This window comes from Eriocheir sinensis, unplaced genomic scaffold (genome assembly GCF_024679095.1).
Source record: "Eriocheir sinensis breed Jianghai 21 unplaced genomic scaffold, ASM2467909v1 Scaffold17, whole genome shotgun sequence".
Lineage (NCBI taxonomy): Eukaryota > Metazoa > Arthropoda > Malacostraca > Decapoda > Varunidae > Eriocheir > Eriocheir sinensis.
This window is the reverse complement of record NW_026111072.1, coordinates 97,501-120,428: the sequence shown is the minus strand read 5'-3', so window position 1 is coordinate 120,428 and position 22,928 is coordinate 97,501. Positions and strand designations below refer to the sequence as shown.

Here is a 22,928-nt window from a genome sequence, read left to right as displayed (position 1 = left end):
TTTTCTTGTTTTTTTTTCTTATTTTCTTTGTTTTCCTTATTATTTCTTATTATTTCTATTGTTTTTTTTGCTGTTCCTCTCACTGATTTTCTTGTCCGTGTTTCTTAATTTTTCTTCATTTATTTTCTTAGTTTTTTTTTTATGATTTTCTTTTTATTTCTACTTTCCCAATTTTCTCTTCCATCTCTCTCTTTATCGCATTTGCTTCTGTTATCCTCCGCACTTCCATCCCCCCTTCTCCTTCGCTTCACCACCAATCCGATCATCCTTCCGCCACAACAGGGCAGCGACGCGAGGCTCCATCTTATTTACGCACTCTTGGGGTCAAACTTGGTCAGGTCGGGCCAGGTCCAGGTCGTGGGGATAGCTGAGTGGCTGTCGTAGTCAAAATTGTACTGCTGGTCCTCGATGAACTTGGTGAGATCCTTGGGCTGAGGGTAGGTGGACGCTATGCCTGGAAACGGAGGGAACGGATGGTGAGGTGACGGCAGTGGTGGTGGAAGGGATGGTGATGATGGTGGTGGTGATGATGGGAGGGGGTTGACGGAGAGATGAAAGAACGAAGGAAAATGAGTGTAGAGAAGTTGTGAACAGTTGGAGATGAGAGAGAGAGAGAGGAGGAGAGACATAGAACCAGTCACTTAGAGAAAATAGATGGTGTTGATGGTGGAAGGGATGGTGATGGTGTGGGGGGGGTTGATGGAGAGGTGAAAGAAGGAAGGAAAAATGAGCACAGAGGAAAAGTTGTGCAGTGTGTAAACAGTTAGAGATAAGAGAGTGAGAGAGAAGGAGAGACATAGAACCAGTCACTTAGAGAAAATAGATGGTGTTGATGGTGGTGTTGATGGTGGTGGTATATGCATGTATTTTTTTTTTTTTACTCTAATGTTATCTCCAAATTCTTATAACTCCTTCTTCTTATAATTCAATCTACTCAGCTATCATATCTTTTCTTTTTTTTCTTCTTCATGAATAATATATTTTGGTGGTATATAATCTCTGGTCTTCCCTTCAACTCCTTCTCTGTTTCCTCACTGAATAATTATCTTTCTAATCTTATTTTCTACATACTTAATTGTTTTTCTTTTGTCTACTTTGGTAATGGATTTTATTTGGTCCTTTACTCAAGTGATTTTGTTTATATTCTGAAGTTTCTGAGTAAGAGAATTTATTATTATATTTCTCTGATTATGTTGATGTTAATTTTGCTTCTATATATTAATTGTCAAGTCTGTAACATTTTTTGGCCTTTACTCAAGTGATTTTGTTTATATTCTGAAGTTTCTGAGTGAGAGGATTTATTATCATATTTCTTTCACTATGTTGATGTTAATTTTGCTTCTATATATTAAATGTCAACTCTGTAACATTTTTTGGCCTTTACTCAAGTGGTTTTGTTTATATTCTGAAGTTTCTGAGTGAGAGAATTCATTATTATATTTCTCTGACTATGTTCATGTTAATTTTGTGTATATATACATTAATTGTTAACTCGGTAACATTCATAGCTGTGTTAATCTGTAATTTCTACTTAAGAGCTATCATGTTACTCTACTTTATATACATACTTCAAGTTATATTCATGTATAGTTATTGATGCTGTGAGTAACTGAAACATGTTAAAGCTATTTGAATGCATGAGTGTCTCGTTAAAATGCCCTTGAAATTTGTGATGGCGATGAAAACTGAACTTATAACAAATCAACTTCAAGAACTTTTTTTATATATATACTTTTTGATGCAGTGAGTGATCAAAAGAATGTTAGACTGCTGGAATGAATGAGTGAATGGCTTCTTTTAATTCTGTTGATATCTGTGATGGCGATGAAAACTGAACTTATATCAAATCAATTTCAAGAACTTTTTTTATATGTTTTTTCTGACGCAGTGAGTGATCAAAAGAATGTTAGACTACTGGAATGAATGACTGAATGGCTTCTTTTAATTCTGTTGATATCTGTGATGACGATGAAAACTGAACTTATATCAAATCAACTTCAAGAACTTTTTTATATATGTTTTTTTTGATGCAGTGAGTGATTAAAAGAATGTTAGACTACTGGAATGAATGAATGAATGGCTTCTTTTAATTCTGTTGATATCTGTGATGGTGATGAAAACTGAACTTGTATCAAATCAACTTCAAGAACTTTTTTTATATATATACTTTTTGATGCAGTGAGTGATCAAAAGAATGTTAGACTACTGGAATGAATGAATGAATGAATGGCTTCTTTTAATTCTGTTGATATCTGTGATGGCGATGAAAACTGAACTTATATCAAATCAATTTCAAGAACTTTTTTATATGTTTTTTTTTATGCAGTGAGTCATCAAAAGAATGTTAGACTACTGGAATGAATGAATGAATGAATGGCTTCTTTTAATTCTGTCGATATCTGTGATGGCGATGAAAACTGAGCTTATATCAAATCAACTTCAAGGACTTTTTTTATATATGTTTTTTTTGACACAGTGAGTCATCAAAAGAATGTTAGACTACTTGAATGAATGACTTTTTAAACCTATCTTCAAATCAAGTATGGTTATGAAAACTTAAACTTACATCAAATCAACTCAACAACATAAACAAACAAACAAATTAAAAACCAAACAATATCATAATCAATCTTAAAACAAGGGATAGAGAGAGAGGGAAGGGTGAGGGAAGGAAAGGGAAAATGTGCACCCAACCAAACTTGTAATACAATATCATAATTTATTTTTAACGAGGGAAAGAGAGGTAGGGAGGGAGGGAACAAGGGAAACAGTGCAACCGAAACTCACACTAACCTGCGCAAACCAACCATCATAGTACAAGGGATGGCGACCAGGGAAAGGGTGCGGAACAATATTATAACCAATCTTCAACAAGGGAGCGAGGGAGAGAGAGAGGGAAGGAGGGAATAAGGGAAAGAATGAGCCCTTAACTCACACTAACCTGCGCAAACCAACCATCATAGTACAAGGGATGGCGACCAGGGAGAGGATGCAAAACAGTATCATTACCAATCCTCAACAAGGGAGAAAGGGAGGAAGGGAGGGAGCGAACAAGGGAAACAGTGCACCCTGAACTCACACTATCCTCTGCAAATCACCCAAGCAACCACCACTGTATAGAGGATGGTAGCCAAGGTTAGGGTGCAGGATAAGGGATGGGGACTGGGGGAGAGGAGAGCAGAGTGAGGATGCAGGAGGGTGAGGAGAGGAGGGCAAGGAAAGGGTGCAGGATAAGGGAAGGGAGAGAGACCAGAGCAGGGTGAGAAAAGGGTGGATGATGAATAAGAGAAGGGAAGGGAGGGAGTGGATAGCAACGGGTGTAAATTTCCGCTGGGTGAGTGGGTAAGGGACGGAAACGGCTGGTAATTCTGAGCACTGGTGGAAATCAATCAACCAAAACAACCATAAATCAATCATAAATCAATACCAGGGAGAAATTGAGGTTAGTGAAATGCCTTGACTGATGCAAACTAACAGAAAATAAATAAGAATAAACAAGAATAAATGAGAATAAATAAAAATCAACCAAATAACCTCAAATCACAAGTTTTCTCGGCATCAAAAACTATCGTCGAATTCAGAAAACTCGTCATTATAACAAAGGGAAAAATGAGACAAATTAATGAGTAACTATGAATCGTACATCACTCAAGATCCACAACCACCACCACCACCACCTCCACAGACACCACACAATTTTTCTCGGCATTAAAAACTCGTCGAATTCAGAAAACTCATCATTATAACAAAGGGAAAAATGAGACAAATTAATGAGTAAATATGAATCGTACGACACCACTCAAGATTCACCACCATGACCACCACCACAATTTTTCTCAGCATTAAAAACTCGTCGAATTCAGAAAGCTCATCATTATAACAAAGGGAAAACTGAGACAAATTAATGAGTAACTATGAATCATATGACATCACTCAAGATTCACCACCACCACCACCACCACCACCACCACCACAGACAAACTACATAAGGATTCTCGGCATTAAGCAAGTTATCGTCAAAATCAGAAAACTCATCATTATAAAACAAAGGGAAAAACGTCGTTGATGATATTACAAACTTCTACTTGACAGGGCGATGAGTTCTTACAGGTAAACAAGTATTGACAGCATGTTCTATATAATTCTAATGTGGTGTTGGGTGGTGATGATGGTGGTGATGGTGGTGGTGGTGTATCTCTCTGTGTCAATGAGCAAGGTGGTGGTGATTGCGGTGGTGGTGGTGGTGGTGGTGATGGTGGTGGTGTATCTCTCTGTATCAATGGGCAAGGTGGTGATGGTGGTGGTGGTGGTGGTGATGGTGGTGATGAGTGCGGTGGAACTGTATCTCTGTGTATCAATGTATGAGGTTGTGAGGCTAAATGGTGGTGATGGTGATGGTGGTGGTGGTGGTGATGGTGGTGATGACTGCGGTGGAACTGTATCTCTGTGTATCAATGTATGAGGTTGTGAGGCTAAATGGTGGTGATGGTGGTGGTGGTGATGGTGGTGATGACTGCGGTGGAACTGTATCTCTGTGTATCAATGTATGAGGTTGTGAGGCTAGATGGTGGTGATGGTGGTGATGGTGGTGATGGTGATGGTGGAACTGTATCTCTGTGTATCAATGTATGAGGTTGTGAGGCTAAATGGTGGTGATGGTGGTGGTTGTGGGTTATTCAGGTCTATGTATGAAGGCTGCTGTTGTACCTATGCTCTGTAGCGCTTCAACAAGTTCCTCTATAAACTAAAAACCATTCCCATAAAAACCGTCAATATAAAGACAACATGATAATTAAATGTTACCCAAAGAATCTGTCCGCAAAAAAAAAATTCTTCACAACTTAAAAAAAAATTAATAATGTACAGACAATTCCAACCCTCAGCGGAAGAATGGAGTCTCGGAAATACCCTCCACACAGCCTTGGCGGAGGAGCTGTCGTGAGTGGGGGATCTAACTGCTTATAAGATGTTTGCTGATACGGTGTTGATACTTAAGAAGCATTAGGAGGAGCACTCGGCAGGATTTTACATCATTTTCATTATTTTTCATTTTATCATCAATCTCTTTTGGCTACTCTTCACTTTTATCTTTTTATAGGAGCGGCGAGTACCGGGCTTTATTTTCCATACTCCTTTTATTGCCCTTCAGCCGTGTCCTCTGATGTGAAAAAAGAAAGAAAGAGAAAAAAATCTATGCCCCTAATCTGGTTACCGTATAAAGAAATAAAGCCGAAAGTGCTGCTCCTGACGCTGATTCTTAAGGCTGATGATCAAGACACTTAACACTCAGTACCGTCTTAAGTCAGAAACGTAAGTCGGCATGCAGGACTATATCTATCATGCAGGGTGCTGAGCGTATCATGGGTCAGGCCGAGATTAGCGTGGGTGAGGGAGAGGCGCGGTGTGAGGGCAGGAGTCTCGTAATGCCAACTCATTATTATGCATTATTACGCACCCTTCCAATTACCAAGTGCTCGTGGTGGGGGGGATAAACTAGGTATGAACAAGTCTTGAATCTTTACTCAAATTCTTCATACCTTCATATTTCAACTCCAGTCATTTCCCGTACGACAACCACCTGGTATTGGAAAACTGCATAGGTAGGAGTCAGTCAATTACCAAGTGCTTGTGGTGGGAGGGATAAACTAGGTATGAACAAGTCTTGAATCTTTACTCAAATTCTTCATACCTTCATACTTCAACTTCAGTCATTTCCCGTAACACAACCACCTGGTATTGGAAAACTGTATAGGTATGAATCAGTCCATTACCAAGTGCTTGTGGTGGGAGGGATAAACTAGGTATGAACAAGTCTTGAATCTTTACTTAAATTCTTCATACCTTCATACTTCAACTTCAGTCATTTCCCGTAACACAACCACTTGGTATTGGAAAACTGCATAGGGAGGAATCAGCGAGGCAGCGTGGAGTAGATCGAGCGCTAGAACTAACAGGCAGAACACAGGTAAACACAACAACACAGGCATGCACACTGTTACAAGAGTGTGTGGTGCATGCAGGGGCCAAGGCTGCGGCGGGGCGGCCTGACGGAGCTTACTGTCATGCGGCCTAAAGCTTGGGCCAGGAGTAGACTTTGGGGAGGGCAGACCCATAGTGATAGTCATAGAGCTGAGCCTTTATGAAGTCAGCAATGTTCTTGGGTTGGGGGTAAACGGAAGCTATGCCTGCAAGTGTGGGGTCAGGGTTACAAGAGGTTAGTTCAGTTCCGGCAGCTGGCTCTTGTGTTGTAGCTGTGAAATCCAACACAGAACCTAACCTAACCTAACCTAGCCTACCATAACTTAATGTTGCTATCTCTCTATGCCTCTGTAGCTGTGAAAACCAACACAGCTTCCTCCTATACAAGCCACAGCAAAGCCACACTCCCTGATCTTCTCACTACACAGCCTCAGAACCTAACCTAACCTAACCTAACCTAGCCTACCATACCTTAACGTAACTATCCCTCTATGCCTCTGTAGCTGTGAGAACCAACACAGCTTCCTCCTATACAAGCCACAGCAAAGCCACTCTCCCTGATCTTCTCACTACACAGCCTCAGACCCTAACCTAACCTAACCTAAACTAGCCTACCATACCTTAACCTAAACTATTCCTTCATGCCTCTGTAGCTGTGAAAACCAACACAGCTTCCTCCTATACAAGCTACAGCAAAGCCACACTCCCTGATCTTCTCACTACACAGCCTCAGAACCTAACCTAACCTAACCTAACCTAGCCTACCATACCTTAACCTAAACTATTCCTTCATGCCTCTGTAGCTGTGAAAACCAACACAGCTTCCCCCTATACAAGCCACAGCAAAGCCACACTCCCTGATCTTCTCATTACACAGCCTCAGAACCTAACCTAACCTAACCTAACCTACCATACCTTAACGTAACTATCCCTCTATGCCTCTGTAGCTGTGAAAACCAACACAGCTTCCTCCTATACAAGCCACAGCAAAGCCACACTCCCTGATCTTCTCATTACACAGCCTCAGAACCTAACCTAACCTAACCTAACCTACCATACCTTAACCTAAACTATCCCTCTATGCCTCTGAAAACCAACACAGCTTCCTCTGTTACTAGCCACAGCAAAGCCACACTGCCTGACCCTCTCTCTTCTCACCATCAGAACCTAACGTAACCTAACCTAGCCTACCATAACTTAACCTAACCTATTCCTCCATGCCTCTGTAGCTGTGAAAACCAACACAGCTTCCTCTTATACTAGTCAACAAGATCCTGATCCTCAAACTACAAACTATACAGCCTCAGAACCTAACCTAACCTAACCTAACCTAACCTAACCAAACCTAACCTAACCTAAACTATCCCTCTTTGCCTCTGTAGCTGTGAGAACCAACACAGCTTCCTCTTATACTAGTCAACAAGATCCTGATCCTCAAACTACAAACTATACAGCCTCAGAACCTAACCTAACCTAACCTAACCTAACCCAACCTAACCTAACCTAAACTATCCCTCTTTGCCTCTGTAGCTGTGAGAACCAACACAGCTTCCTCTTATACTAGTCAACAAGATCCTGATCCTCAAACTATACAGCCTCAGAACCTAACCTAACCTAACCTAGCCTACCGTAACTTAACCTAAACTATTCCTTCATGTCTCTGTAGCTGTGAGAACCAACACAGCTTCCTCCTATACAAGCCACAGGAAACCCCACTGCCTGACCCTCTCTCTACTCACCATCAGAACCTAACCTAACCAAACCTAACCTAAACTATCCCTCTTTGTCTCTGTAGCAGTGGGAACAAACACAACTCCCTCATATACAAGCCATAGCAAAACCACACTGCCTTCTACAGAGCTAACCTAACCTAACCTATTCCTCTGTAGCCATGAGAACCAACACAGCTTCCGTCAATCCAAGCCACAGCCACACATCACAGCAAACCCACACTCTGATTCTCTAACTCCACAGCCTCGGAACCTAACCTAACCTAACTCTGTGCCTGTAACTGTATGCCTCTGATGCTCTGTTCCTTTCAGCCATCAGCTCTTTAACATAACCAGACTGTCCGCTCATCCCATCAAGCGTTCCGTCTATCTCTCTACGTATTTTCATCTCCAACGGCTGTTCCCAAAAGAGGATGACCACAGTAAAAGTATCTCCCATCTCCCTGTCTTTGCACCCCCTCTTAATACGCTCCATCCCTCTGTCTATTTCAATCCCCAGCGGCTGTTCCCTAAAGAGGATGACCACAGTATAAGCATTTCCCATATCCCTGTCTTTGCACCCCCTCTCGGTACGCTCCATCCCTCTGTCTATTTCAATCCCCAGCGGCTGTTCCCTAAAGAGGATGACCACAGCAAAACCATCTCTCATCATCCCTGTCTATGCACTCCTCTCGGTACACTCCCTCCCCTGCCTACCAACATACCAACTCTCTCTCTCCAATACTCATCCACTCTATTGCTCCGTTTCCCTGGTGGAGTCCCGGGTGACAGACACGGTAAACTAGAGTGTAGCTAAAACAATAAGCCTGTGAACTACAAGCCTGACACTCACCCATCTATTCACTATATGTATTTGTATTACTACGAGTATTTTTAGTACGGTACATGTTTTGGTAGTTATAAGATTTTCCGCAAAGCAACACAAGCCAGTATCAAAGCCTGAACACTCTAACACTCTATTGCTCTTTATATATAGTTTTTTTGTACTAATTTCTGCTCTCATAATTTGCCTACAAGCTGAAAACCAATGGAAAGATCTTACAACCTCACAAACACTACTCGGGTTAATGATTCTTTCCTCTATTAAAATTTCTATACATGTTTTTTTTGCACTATTTTCCATTCTGATAATTTCCCTACAAGCTGAAAACCAATGGAAAGATCTTAAAACCTCACAAACTCTACTCAGGTTAACGATTCTTTGGGATTTTCCTCTATTGCAATTTCTATACATGGTTTTTCCACTATTTTCCATTCTGATAATTTCCTTACAAGCTGAAAACCAAAGGATAGATCTTAAAACTTATACTCTACTTGGGTTAGTGAGTCTTTTTTTATTTTCTCGGACATGGAGAGCCACCAGCGTCAAGCCCTTCGGAAAGCTGTGTGTTTAGGAAGTGTAAAGATTAAAGCCTGCAAAATATCTGCTTTGGGTTTAGACATGGTGAAGCACAGCCGAGACTCACAAGCCGTTTAGATGCCGGAACACTGAATAAATAGAAAAAAAATAGACAGACTGAAGGAAATGTTTAAACTATGCTGCAAAATTGTGTAATGTTCAGGTAAAAAAAAAGCAGACTGAAGAAAATGTTTAAATTATGCTGTAAAATTATGTAAATGTTAAAAAATGATAGGCAGACTGAGAGAAATGTTTGAACTATGCTGTAAAATTATGTAAATGTTGAAAAATGATAGACAGACTGAAGGAAATGTTTGAACTATGCTGTAAAATTATGTAAATGTTGAAAAATGATAGACACTGAAGAAAATGTTTAAACTATACTGAAAAACTGTGTAAATGCTTAAAAAATGATAGGCAGACTGAGAGAAATGTTTAAACTATAATGAAAAATTGTGTAAATGTTGAAAAATGATAGACAGACTGAGAAAAATGTTTAAATTATACTGAAAAATTGTGTAAATGTTGAAAAATGATAGACAGACTGAAGAAAATGTTTAAACTATGCTGAAAAATTATGTAAATGTTGAAAAATGATAGACAGACTGAAGAAAATGTTTAAACTATGCTGAAAAATTATGTAAATGTTAAAAAATGATAGACAGAGAAGGAAAAATTGTGTAAATATTAAAAATGATAGACAGACTGAAAGAAATGTTTGATCTCTGCCGAAAAATTACGTTAATGTCGAAAGAGAAGTAAGAAAAAAAGACAGGCTGAAGAAAATGTTTAAAATCGCTTCCTAATTTTTTTTCTCTCATCTTCCAAAATCTTAATATACACACAAGCATCCTGGAATATGTGCTTAGGGGAAACAGGATAAAATAATAATAATAATAATAATAATAATAATAATAATAATAATAATGTGAATCTTGAGAATAGTTTAGAGAGAGAATTATGCATAAACTACTAAAACCATTATGTGTCATCTCTTAAGCATCTCTCCTTAATGGCAAAAATAGTAGAGGTGATGTCATGCACTTCAAAAGGTCTGCAAAGTGGCTAAGTGCGCTGGAATGAAAAGAATAAATAAAGACTGAAAAATAAAAGTGGAAAATAAAAATAAAAATAATAATATAAAAATAAAAATAAAAATGAAAATATGAAAAATATAAATAAAAATGGAAAATAGGAAATATAAATGAAAATGGAAAATGAAAATAAATAAAAATGGAAATGGAAAATAAAAATGAAAATAAAAATGAAAATGGAAAATAAAAATGAATAACAATGGAAATGGAAAATAAAAATGAATAAAAATGGAAATGGAAAATAAAAATGAAAATAAAAATGAAAATGGAAAAAAAATGGAAATGGAAATAAAATGTGATAAATAAAAAGTGGAATTTTTTTTAAAAAAGTGGAAAATAAAGTGAAAAAATAAAAAGTGGAAAATAAAGTGAAAAGTAGTGAAAAAAATGAAAAGCTGAAAAACAGAAATTGAAAAATAAAAGAAGAAAGAAAATAAAAAAAACTGGAAAATAAAAACTGGAGAATCAAAAAAAAAAAAAAAAAAAAAAAAAAAATGAAAACAAAAAACAAAAAGTGAAAAATAATTAAGTGAAAAATGAAAACAAGTTAAAAAAAATAATACAAGAAAACAAAAAAAATATACAAAAAAATACTATTAATGAGCAAAACCAAGACAAAAATACTAATAATGACCAAAAAAACAAAAATTAAAAAAACAATTAGAATGATGTAAAACTCTGATACAATAAAGAAAATAACATAAAAAACTGTGCATCATACTAGAACAAATGCAAGAGAGCGAGAGAGCAAAAGAAAGATAAATATATGTGCCGTCCACCGAGGGAGCATGTATATATATAAACACCGACAACACTAACAGACACTAGAGTAGAGGCGACAGAGCTCTTAAGGCACGTCAAAGGGTGCGTGTGTGTGTGTGCGGCGCGGCGGCAGGTGAGTCCGTAACAATAAAATAAAGGTGTGTTGGTTAATTGGGGTCCATCTCACCTGTTTTGTAGGCGTGCTCGGCGATGTAGACGGCGATCTTCAGGGAGCACTCACGGATGTCAGAGAGTGGAGGGTAGAGGCGGCCCTTGCTGAGATCGTCCTCTGTGACCATGTCCGCGAGAGCCTGTACGATGGGGGGAGGGAAGGGTGATATTTTTTTTTTTTTCTTTTCTTTTTTAGAGGAAGGGCGATATTTTTTTTTTTTACAGGAAGGGCGATATTTTTTTTTTATAGAGGAAGGGGGATATTTTTTTTTTATAGAGGAAGGGGGATATTTTTTTTTTTATAGAGGAAGGGGGATATTTTTTCTTATTTATTTTAAGAGGAAAGGCGATATATATATTTTTTTGTTTTTAGAGAAAGGGCGATATTTTTTTTATTTATTTTTTTAGAGAAAGGGCGATATTTTTTTTATTTATTTTTTTAGAGAAAGGGCGATATTTTTTTAATTTATTTTTTTAGAGAAAGGGCGATATTTATTTTATTTATTTTTTTAGAGAAAGGGCAATATTTTTTTTTCTTTTTTTTGAGAGGGTGATATTTTTTTTTTTTTTTAGAGGAAGGGTAATATATATTTTTTTTATATATAGAGAGGAAGGGCGACAGGTCAAGGGTACGAAACAAAAGAGCAACAGAAAAGTCCGCCAATCGCTGTTCGGATATATACAACCATGTAGTCAGTGGTATTATGTTATTATGGATTATACAGTACTCTATTATTTCACCCACTTATCCATATGTTAACTCTCTCTCTCTCTCTCTCTCTCTCTCTCTCTCTCTCTCTCTCTCTCTCTACCACACTTCCTTTCCCCATATCCATCCCTGCCTTACTCTCCCTATACACACATATCCACTCTCCACTCTCATCCACGCCATCCTCATCCCATTAAAAATCCACTCATCCACATTCTCTTCACCCCAAACCACAGCACTGCCATCCACCTCTCCCTCCCTTTCTCTCTTTTTCTACCTCACTCTCCTTACACACACATATCCACTCTCATCCACACGATCCTCATCCCATTAAAAATCCACTCATCCGCATCCTCTTCACCCCAAACCACCACACCGCCATCCACCTCACTCCTCACCCACACTTCCTTTCCTCACATCCATCTCTACCTCGCTTTCCCTACACACACATCCACTCTCCACTCTCATCCCCTTAACAATCCACTCATCCGCATCTCCTTCACCCCAAACCACAACACCGCCATCCACCTCACCCTCCTACCCCACCTTACCTTGGCCGCCATGAGGAAGATGCTGTCCTCAATGTGGTGGATGCCGGTGCAGATGACGCCGAGGGCCACGCCGGGGAAGATGTAGGCGTTGTTCCCTTGTCCGGGGTGGAAGGTCTTGCCGTTGTAGGTGACGGGGCTGAACGGGGAGCCAGATGCGAACACGGCCCTTCCCTCGGTGTACTTGTAGCAGTCCTCGGCCGTGCATTCAGCCTGAGGTGGTGACGGAGGTGGTGGTGAGGTGTGGTGGTGGTGGTGGTGTGGTGATATGGGTAAGGGATGATTGGGTTGTGAAGGGTGGTGATTGTTGTGGTTGTGTTGGTGAAAAAGGATGGTTGGTGATGGTGGTGATGGTGATGATGGTTACTGATTGAAGTGGTGATATGTTATTTACTCACAGTGGAGGTGAAGATAAAGGAGATGAAAATGCAATAGAAGGTCAAAACGGAAATGGTATAGAACAGTTTTACATGACCTTAATGACCTTGACCTTTCCTGCCTGGTCCCCTCACTGACCTTGCTGGTGGTTTTGCATGACCTACACGACCTTGACCTCTCCTGCCTGACCCCCTCACTGACCTTGCTGGTGGTTTTACGTGACCTTAACGACCTTTGACCTTTCCTACCAGGCCCCATCACTGACCTTGCTGGTGGTTTTACATGACCTTCACGACCTTTGACCTTTCCTACCAGGCCCCATCACTGACCTTGCTGGTGGTTTTACGTGACCTTAACGACCTTTGACCTTTCCTACCAGGCCCCATCACTGACCTTGCTGGTGGTTTTACATGACCTTAACGACCTTTGACCTTTCCTACCAGGCCCCCTCACTGACCTTGCTGGTGGTTTTACATGACCTACACGACTTTAACCTCTCCTGCCTGACCCCCTCACTGACCTTGCTGGTGGTTTTACATGACCTACACGACCTTAACCTCTCCTGCCTGACCCCCTCACTGACCTTGCTGGTGGTTTTACATGACCTTAATGACCTTTGACCTCTCCTGCCTGGCCCCCTCACTGACCTGGCTGGTGGGATTGCTGAGGGCGAAGATGACGGGCTTCTCGTTGATGGAGGCCATGTCCTTCAGCAGCTGTGGGGTGAACACTCCTCCAATGGCCGCAGCGCCTGAGTGGGGGAAAGAACTGGTTACCAGGGACTTGCTTTAAAGGGGAGGCTTAAAAAAAACTTGGGCTATAAAGAAAATGGGGCTAGGAAATACATATGGTTCAGGAAAGTGGACATTGTGGTACTCTCAGATGCTTCCACCTTCCACCTCCACTGTTTCCAAAGGCCAAAATGGAAGTTATTTGAGGAGTGCTTGTGGTGTGAGTAGAATGGATGGAATGAGTAATGAAAGTGTGTATGAGCATTTTGGAATGTGTCACGTGGGTGAAGGGAAGAAGTGTGGAGTGGTGGAAGAAGTGAAGCGACACTTTAAAGTGGTTTGGCCACATGGAGCAAATAGAGGAGGGTAAGATGACCAGAAGGGTGTATGTGAGTGAGATAGAGGGAGGGAATGCTAGAGGACGACCTCCAGTGAAATGGAGGGATAGGGTGCAAGAGTACGTTGGGGAGAGGGGGGAAAGATCTTTGAGAAACTTTGAGCAGGCAAGGAGGGAGTGTCTGGATAGAGAAGGTTGGAAACTCTTCTGCCGTGGCCATCCCCTGGTGGGAGCTCCTAGGAACAGACGTCGATGAAATGATGATGAAAATGGAGATTAATCAGTGTTTTCTCACATTCATAATACAGAAGCTTTGACATAAAACCATCCCTATAAATACCAGCACACAACTCCTATGAAAGCCCTGTCAAATGTGTGCTCGGACTCTGAAATGTCTAATAATGTGTCCCTTAACGCCCCTTCTGAACACTCACCAATAAGCGCGGTGGGTTTGATCTCCCTGACAATGTCCTCGAGGCTCTCCATGGGCGTGTGGGGGTGCGCGAAGGACTGCTTGTGCCCGTTGATGCCTCCCTTGGGCCGGTCCTTCACGATGAGGCCTCGGGAGTCCACCAGCCAGATCTTGGAGCGTGCCTCTTCCTCGCCGAGTCCCTCCTCTTGCATGGCCATCACTATGAGGTTTGCGATGCCCAGAGAAGCCTGTCGGGAAAAGGGACGAGGGTGAGGGAGTGCGTGAGTGCGTGAGTGCATGAGTCTGACCTGTTTCTATGACTCACTGTGATGGATGAGGATATGTGTGTGTGTGTGTGTGTGTGTGTGTCTACCTAGTTGTATTTACCTAGTTGTGGTTTTACAGGGTTACAGGCTTACGCTCGTGTGGTCCCGTCTCTGTATTTGTCTAACTTTTCCTTAAAGCTTTGCACACTCCTCGCTGATACTACATCCTCACTTAGTCTGTTCCAAATCTCTATATTTCTTTGCGGGAAGCTATATTTCTTTACGTCTCTCAAGCATCTTCCTTTCCTCAATTTTTTTACTGTGTTCCTGGTGTTTATTCCTTCTTTTGTGTGTGTGTGCAAAGCCATCCACACCAACACACACACACATCATCTCACACATACAGTACCCAGAGATCGACGATAAAGAGCATTTCCTTATGTGTTGGGGTACCTGCTGGCGATTACAAGTCCAACACATGATCAGGCCATGGTGAATTACACATACCAATAGTCCCCCCTTCAACACACACACACACTCACACACACACACACATAATCGCACCCCCCCACCCACACACCCTACACACCCACCTCTCCTGCACCCTGGAAGAGGAACTTGTGATCTGCCAGCTTGGTGTTGGTGAGGCGCAGGGAGGCGAGGAGTCCGGCCACTGCCACCGACGCTGTGCCCTGGATGTCGTCGTTGAAGGTGCAGTACATCTGGCGGTACCTGGGCGGAAGGGAGGAGGCATAAATAAATAAATAAATAAATAAAATAAATCTGTAAAACTGCCCTTGGAAATACTCCCACACTCTACAAAAGCTAATCAATTGTAGGTGGGTGTATTGACGAACGCACTCACTTCTCCAAAAAGCGGAAGGCGTTGTGGTTCCCGAAGTCCTCAAACTGGATGAGAGTGTTCTGGCCGTAGCGTTGAACCACGGCCTGCATGAACTCATCGATGAAGCTGTCGTACGCCTCGCCAGTCACTCGCTCATGTCTGTTGCCAATGTAGAATTCGTCCTCCAGAAGCTCCTGAGATTGAGGAAGACGAAAGAGAAGAAAGTGAGGGAGGGTTGAAGGTGAGGTTTGAAAATGGTGAGGGAGGTTTGATGGTGGTGAGGGGGGTTTGATAGTGGTGAGGGTTGAAAATGGTGAGGGAGGTTTGATAGTGGTGAGGGAGGTTTGAAGGTGAGGGATGAAAATGGCGAGGGAGCTTGGAAAGGGATTTTGTGTGGTACGGAAACTTGGTCGTGGCTAGTTTAGGGGGTCAACATCACCATCATCATCATCATCATCTTAGAATATAAATAAATGACCTCTGTTTTGTTGACTGGTGATGATAAGGGTAATAGTGATTTGGCAAAGTACAGCAAGTAAGAAGGTTGTCTAGATGCAAGATTATGTAAAAGGAAGAAACTGGAGATGATGAAAGTGATATGGAGAGGAAAAGAAAGTGTGAATGTTATCTAGATCCAAGAATATGTAAAAGAGAGAAATTGGAGATGATGATGATAGTGATATAGAGAGGAAAAGAAAGTCTGAAAGTGATTTAGACGCAATAATATGTAAAAGAGAGAAATTGGAGATGATGATGATAGTGATATAGAGAGGAAAAGAAAGTCTGAAAGTGATTTAGACACAAGAATATGTAAAAGAGAGAAATTGGAGATGACGATGATAGTGATCTGGAGAGGAATAGAAAGTCTGAAAGTGATTTAGATGCAAGAATATGTAAAAGAGAGAAATTGGAGATGATGATGATAGTGATATGGAGAGGAAAAGAAAGTGTGAAAATGATCTAGATGCAAGAATATGTAAAAGAGAGAAATTGGAGATGACAATGATAGTGATATGGAGAGGAAATGAAAGTCTGAAAGTGATTTAGACGCAAGAATATGTAAAAGAGAGAAATTGGAGATGATGATGATAGTGATATGGAGAGGAAAAGAAAGTCTGAAAGTGATTTAGATGCAAGAATATGTAAAAGAGAGAAATTGGAGATGACGATGATAGTGATATGGAGAGGAAAAGAAAGTCTGAAAGTGATTTAGACGCAAGAATATGTAAAAGAGAGAAATTGGAGATGACGATGATAGTGATTTGGAGAGGAAAAGAAAGTCTGAAAGTGATTTAGACGCAAGAATATGTAAAAGAGAGAAATTGGAGATGACGATGATAGTGATCTGGAGAGGAAAAGAAAGTCTGAAAGTGATTTAGATGCAAGAATATGTAAAAGAGAGAAATTGGAGATGATGATGATAGTGATATGGAGAGGAAAAGAAAGTGTGAAAATGATCTAGACGCAAGATTATGTAAAAGAGAGAAATTGGAGATGATGATGATAGTGATTTGGAGAGGAATAGAAAGTCTGAAAGTGATTTAGATGCAAGAATATGTAAATGAGAGAAATTGGAGATGACGATGATAGTGATTTGGAGAGGAAAAGAAAGTCTGAAAGTGATTTAGACGCAAGAATATGTAAAAGAGAGAAATTGGAGATGACGATGATAGTGATTTGGAGAGGAAAAGAAAGTGTGAATGTGATCTGTGTGCAAGAATATGTAAAGGAAGATGGTGATGATAATAGTGATATGGAGAGGAAAAGAATGTGTGAATGTGATCTCTGTGCAAGAATATGTAAAAGGAAGAAGATGGTGATGATGATGATAGTGATATGGAGAGGAAAAGAAAATGTGAAAGTGATTTAGACGTAAGATTATGTAAAAGGAAGAAGATGGTGATGATAATAGTGATATGGAGAGGAGAAGAAGGTGAGAATATTATCTAGATACAAAGAAAAGTATATAGGAAAAAATACATTCTCTTCTACAGTAAACTCAACACCATCTGAATGACCTCAATGATAATAAAACCCTTAATCATAAAACCCAAATAAACTTGACAACATAAATAATTACAAAACAAATTAACGGTCACACCCTCACCGCCCTCTCCCCCTCACCTTCCTGTTGGTGCCGACATCCAGGACGATGGGCAGGCATTGGTGGGGCTTGATGCCGGCCAGGGCAGTGTAGAGGGAGAGCTTGCTTGCAGGATGCCCATGCCCTGCACACCCAGGTCACCCAGGCCCAGGATACGCTCCCCGTCGGTCACCACGATGGCACGGACGTCACTCTCGGGCCTGGCGGGGAGGGAGTAATTGTATCGTGGGAAAGAGGAATGAGGAGGTTGTTTAATTATAGGAAAGAGGAAGGATGAAGAAAAATTTAATCACCAATCATGAACTCCTAACTCCCTAATTTCTCATGATGTGATCGGTGTTTAATTTTGATAACCGTTTAATTATAGAAAAGAGGAAAGACAAAGGAATCATTTAATCACCAATCACAGACTCCTAACTCCCCAATTTCTCATGACGTGATCGGTGTTTAATTTTGATAACCGTTTAATTATAGAAAAGAGGAAAGACAAAGGAAACATTTAATCACTAATCATGAACTCCTAACTCCCTAATTCCTGATGACCTAATCGGTGTTTAATTTCGATAACCGTTTAATTATAGAAAAGAGGAAAGACAAAGGAATCATTTAATCACCAATCACAGACTCCTAACTCCCCAATTTCTCATGACGTGATCGGTGTTTAATTTTGATAACCATTTAATTATAGAAAAGAGGAAAGACAAAGGAATCATTTAATCACCAATCACAGACTCCTGACTCCCTAATTTCTCATGATGTGATCGGTGTTTAATTTTGATAACCGTTTAATTATAGAAAAGAGGAAAGACAAAGGAATCATTTAATCACCAATCACAAACTCCTGACTCCCTAATTTCTCATGACCTAATCGGTGTTTAATTTTGATAACCATTTAATTATAGAAAAGAGGAAAGACAAAGGAATCATTTAATCACCAATCACAGACTCCTAACTCCCCAATTTCTCATGACGTGATCGGTGTTTAATTTTGATAACCATTTAATTATAGAAAAGAGGAAATAAAAAGGAATCATTTAATCACCAATCACAGACTCCTAACTCCCCAATTTCTCATGACGTGATCGGTGTTTAATTTTGATAACCATTTAATTATAGAAAAGAGGAAAGACAAAGGAATCATTTAATCACCAATCACAGACTCCTGACTCCCCAATTTCTCATGATGTGATCGGTGTTTAATTTTGATAACCATTTAATTATAGAAAAGAGGAAAGACAAAGGAATCATTTAATCACCAATCACAGACTCCTGACTCCCTAATTTCTCATGATGTGATCAGTGTTTAATTTTGATAACCGTTTAATTATAGAAAAGAGGAAAGACAAAGGAATCATTTAATCACCAATCACAGACTCCTGACTCCCTAATTTCTCATGACCTAATCAGTGTTTAATTTTGATAACCATTTAATTATAGAAAAGAGGAAAGACAAAGGAAGCATTTAATCACCAATCACAGACTCCTGACTCCCCAATTTCTCATGATGTGATCGGTGTTTAATTTCGATAACCGTTTAATTATAGAAAAGAGGAAGTACGAAGGAGAAAGTAAGTCACAAGGTCCCAAGTCTTCACTCGACAATTCCTCAAAACCCAACAGATACTTTGATATGTTTGATTTTTTTTGTTTTTTTGTTTTGTCTTCATTATCAGACGTTTGGCTAAGAAAAGTCGACTGTTATGAGGATTAGAAGTTCAGGGGCGTCTAACTGGTCAGTCGTGTTATCATATCGTTTCGTTATTTGTATTTTCTAACATTTATTACCCAACTTTTGCATTCACTTGACACGGAACACTTAAAATAATATGGGTTATGATCGTATATTACTTATTTTCTATTTGCGGTTTGATTATTTATGGTATTGCTTGATTATAGAAAGGAAGGAAAAAAACAGAATATATCCCCAATCATCCACCAACTCTGCTTTATTTTTTTTAATGTTCTGTCCTTATTATCAGACGTTTGGCTAAGAAAAGTCGACTGTTATGAGGATTAGAAGTTCAGGGGCGTCTAACTGGTCAGTCGTGTTATCATATCGTTTCGTTATTTGTATTTTCTAACATTTATTACCCGACTTTTGCATTCACTTGACACGGAACACTTAAAATAATACGGGTTATGATCGTATATTACTTATTTTCTATTTGCGGTTTGATTATTTATGGTATTGCTTGATTATAGAAAGGAAGGAAAAAAACAGAATATATCCCCAATCATCCACCAACTCTGCTTTATTTTTTTTATGTTTTGTCTTCATTATCAGACGTCTGGTTGAGAAAAGTCGACTGTTATGAGGATTAGAAGTTCAGGGGCGTCTAGTTGGGCAGTCGTGTGATTATATTGTTTCGTTATTTGTATTTCTTAACATTTATTACCCAACTTTTGCATTCACTTGACACAGAACACTTAGAATAATATGGATTTTGATCATCTATTAGTTCATTTCTATTTGCGGTTTAATTTTTTATGTTTTTTTTTTTTGCAGCTAAGGGACAGTTCAAGGACGTAAGGAAAAATATACAAAAAAAAAGCCTACTCTCACAGCTCCTGAATAGAGGTCAAGGCGTCCAAAAAGAGAGGTCAATTTGGAGGAGGAGAAGTACTGTTTGATTATAGAAAGGAAGGAAAAAGAAGGAAAAAAGAGAGAAAAGGAAGGCAGCTGAGAGAGGAAAAGGAAGGAAAAGGAAGGAAGGAAGGAAAGGAAGGAAGGGAAAGGTGGAAAAAGAAAAGAGAAGGAAAGAAAAGAAAAAATAACAGGAAACAAATGAGGACTGAAATGGAGGTGAAAGAAGGTGGAAAGACAGAAGGAAGGAAGAGAGGAAGAGGAGAAGGAGGAAGAGAAAAGAGGAGGAGGAGGAGGAGGAGGGAGAGAGAGAGAGAGAGAGAGAGAGAGAGAGAGAGATACCCTTTCCCCACACACACACAGAGAAAGAAAGAAAGAAAGAAAGAAAGAAAGAAAGGAAGGAAGGAAGGAAAGAAGAGGAAGAGTTACATACCCCCCACCCCCACCCACCCCCCACTCACCCACCCACACCACAAATATGCATAAGTACTATTTCCATGGCTTCCCTCGGTTGCCTTGTCTAACCTAACCACCAAACACAACCATCAACACCTTTTAAAACCACCCATACAACACACACACAAACACACACACACACAACCATAATCAACCAAGGAAGGGATAGTCAAGATCAAGAGCCAGGTAGATGAGAAAGAGATGATAATGGAAAGTGCCAACCAGGTGAGGGAGGTCTGTGGCACTGTGGAAGGAGACGAGGTGGGAGACGTGTGGGGAAGAAGAAGGGTAGATTTCTAGATCGTTGATGTAAATAGTAAAGAGAATGGGTCCCAGGAGGAGGAGGAGGAGGGCAAAGGAAAGGTGTAAGGGAAAGGAAGGAAGGAAGATATGATAATGGCGTGTGAAATAAGGTGTGATAGAGAAGGGAGGAATGGGAGAGGGAGAAAAGGAAAGAAGAGGAAGGAAAAAGAAGTGGAGGAGATGAGGGATGAAAAAGAGGAGAGAAGATGTGAGAAGGAAAGGAGAGGAAGGGAAAAAAAGAGAAAAGGAAGGGAGATGAAAGAGGAAAGGAAGGAAAAGGAAGGAAGGAAGGAAAGGAAGGAAAAGAGAAGTGAAGGAAGGAAATGAGGAATGAAAAGGAGAAGTGAAAAGGAAAGGAAAGGAAAGGAAAGGAAAGGAAAGGAAGGGAAAAAAAGAGAAAAGGAAGGGAGATGAAAGAGGAAACGAAGGAAAAGGAAGGAAGGAAGGAAAGGAAGGATGGAAAAGGTGGAAAGACAAAGAGAGAAGGAAAGAAAAGAAAAAAATAACAGGAAACAAATGAGGACTGAAATGGAGGTGAAAGAAGGGTGGAAAGACAGAAGGAAGGAAGAGAGGAAGAGGAGGAGGAGGAAGAGAAAAGAGGAGGAGGAGGAGGAGGAGGAGGAAGAGAAAAGAGGAGGAGGAGGAGGAGGAACAAGTATGATGATAAACAAAAATAAACAGAAAAAGAGAGAGAGAGAGAGAGAGAGAGAGAGAGAGAGAGAGAGAGAGAGAGAGAGAGAGAGAGAGAGAGAGAGAGAGAGAGAGAGAGAGAGAGAGAGAATAGAAAGAAAGAGGGAGAGAGAGAGAGCATACCCCTTTCCCCACACACACCCCACAGAGATAAAGAAAGAAAGAAAGAAAGAAAGAAAGAAAGAAAGGAAGGAAGGAAGGAAAGAAGAGGAAGAGTTACATACCCCCTACCCCCCACCCCACCCCCCCACCCACCCCCCACTCACCCACCCACACCACAAATATGCATAAGTACTATTTCCATGGCTTCCCTGGGTTGCCTTGTCTAACCTAACCACCAAACACAACCATCAACACCTTTTAAAACCACCCATACAACACACACACAAACACACACACACACACAACCATAATCAACCAAGGAAGGGATAGTCAAGATCGTGCCATGAGGGAGAGAGGGAGGGAGAGAAAGGAAGATAAGATAATGGAAAGTGCCAACCAGGTGAGGGAGGTCTGTGGCACTCTGGAAGGAGACGAGGTGGCAGACGTGTGGTTTATGTGGCACTAGTGGTGGAGCGAGAGAGGTGGAAGGAAGGGAGAGAGAGACAGGGAGAGTGGAAGAAGAAAAACAGGAAGAAAAAGAAAGGAAGAAGACTGACAGACAAGTGGATAGAAGGAAGGAAGGAAGGAAGAGAAGAAGAAGAAGGGAAGTGAAAGAACGAAGAAAAAAGAGCAAGAAAAAGAAAGAAAGACAGAATAAGATAAGTTGAAGAAAGAAAGAAAAAGAGAAAGGAAGAGAAAGAAAAAAAGAGAAAAAGAGAAGTGGAAGAAAAGGAAGAAGAAGAGGAAGAGAAAGGGAGAGAAAGACGAGTGTAAGAACGAAGAAGAAAGAGCAAGAAGGAGAAGAAGAAGAAAGACAGACACAGAGAGTAAGATAAGTTGAAGAAAAGAAGAAGAAAAAGAGAAGGAAAGAGAAGTGGAAGAGAAGGAAGAAACGGTAGAGAGAGGGAAAGACGAGTGTAAGAACGAAGAAGGAGAAGAAAAAGAATAAGAAAGACAGACACACAGAGAGAGTAAGATAAGTTGAAGAAAGGAGGAAGAAAAAGAGGAAGAAAAGAAGAGGAAACAAGTGGAAAGGAAAAGGAGGAATAAAACGAAGAAATAGAATGAATCCAGAGAGAGAGAAGTGAATGAAAGGAAGGAAAGAAAATGAAAGAAGGAGAAAGAAGGAAAACAGATAGAGAGAAAGATAAGAAAAGGAGAGGAAGAGAAGAAGGAGAAGAAAAAGAAGACAGACAAGTGAAGGAAAGGAAGGAAAAGAAAGGAAAGAAGGAGAAAGAAGGAAAACAGGCAGAGAGAGAAAGATAAGTAGAAGGAAGGAAAGAGAAGAAGGGAAAGAAAGAAGACGATGGAGGTGAGGAAAGAGGAGTG

At 40.3% G+C, this 22,928-nt stretch overlaps 1 pseudogene; it reads right to left on the bottom strand.

The window, feature by feature from the left end:
• Nucleotides 1-131: 131 nt before the first annotated feature.
• On the bottom strand, nucleotides 132-17,729 carry LOC126990498 (NADP-dependent malic enzyme-like; annotated as a pseudogene).
• Nucleotides 17,730-22,928: the final 5,199 nt, after the last annotated feature.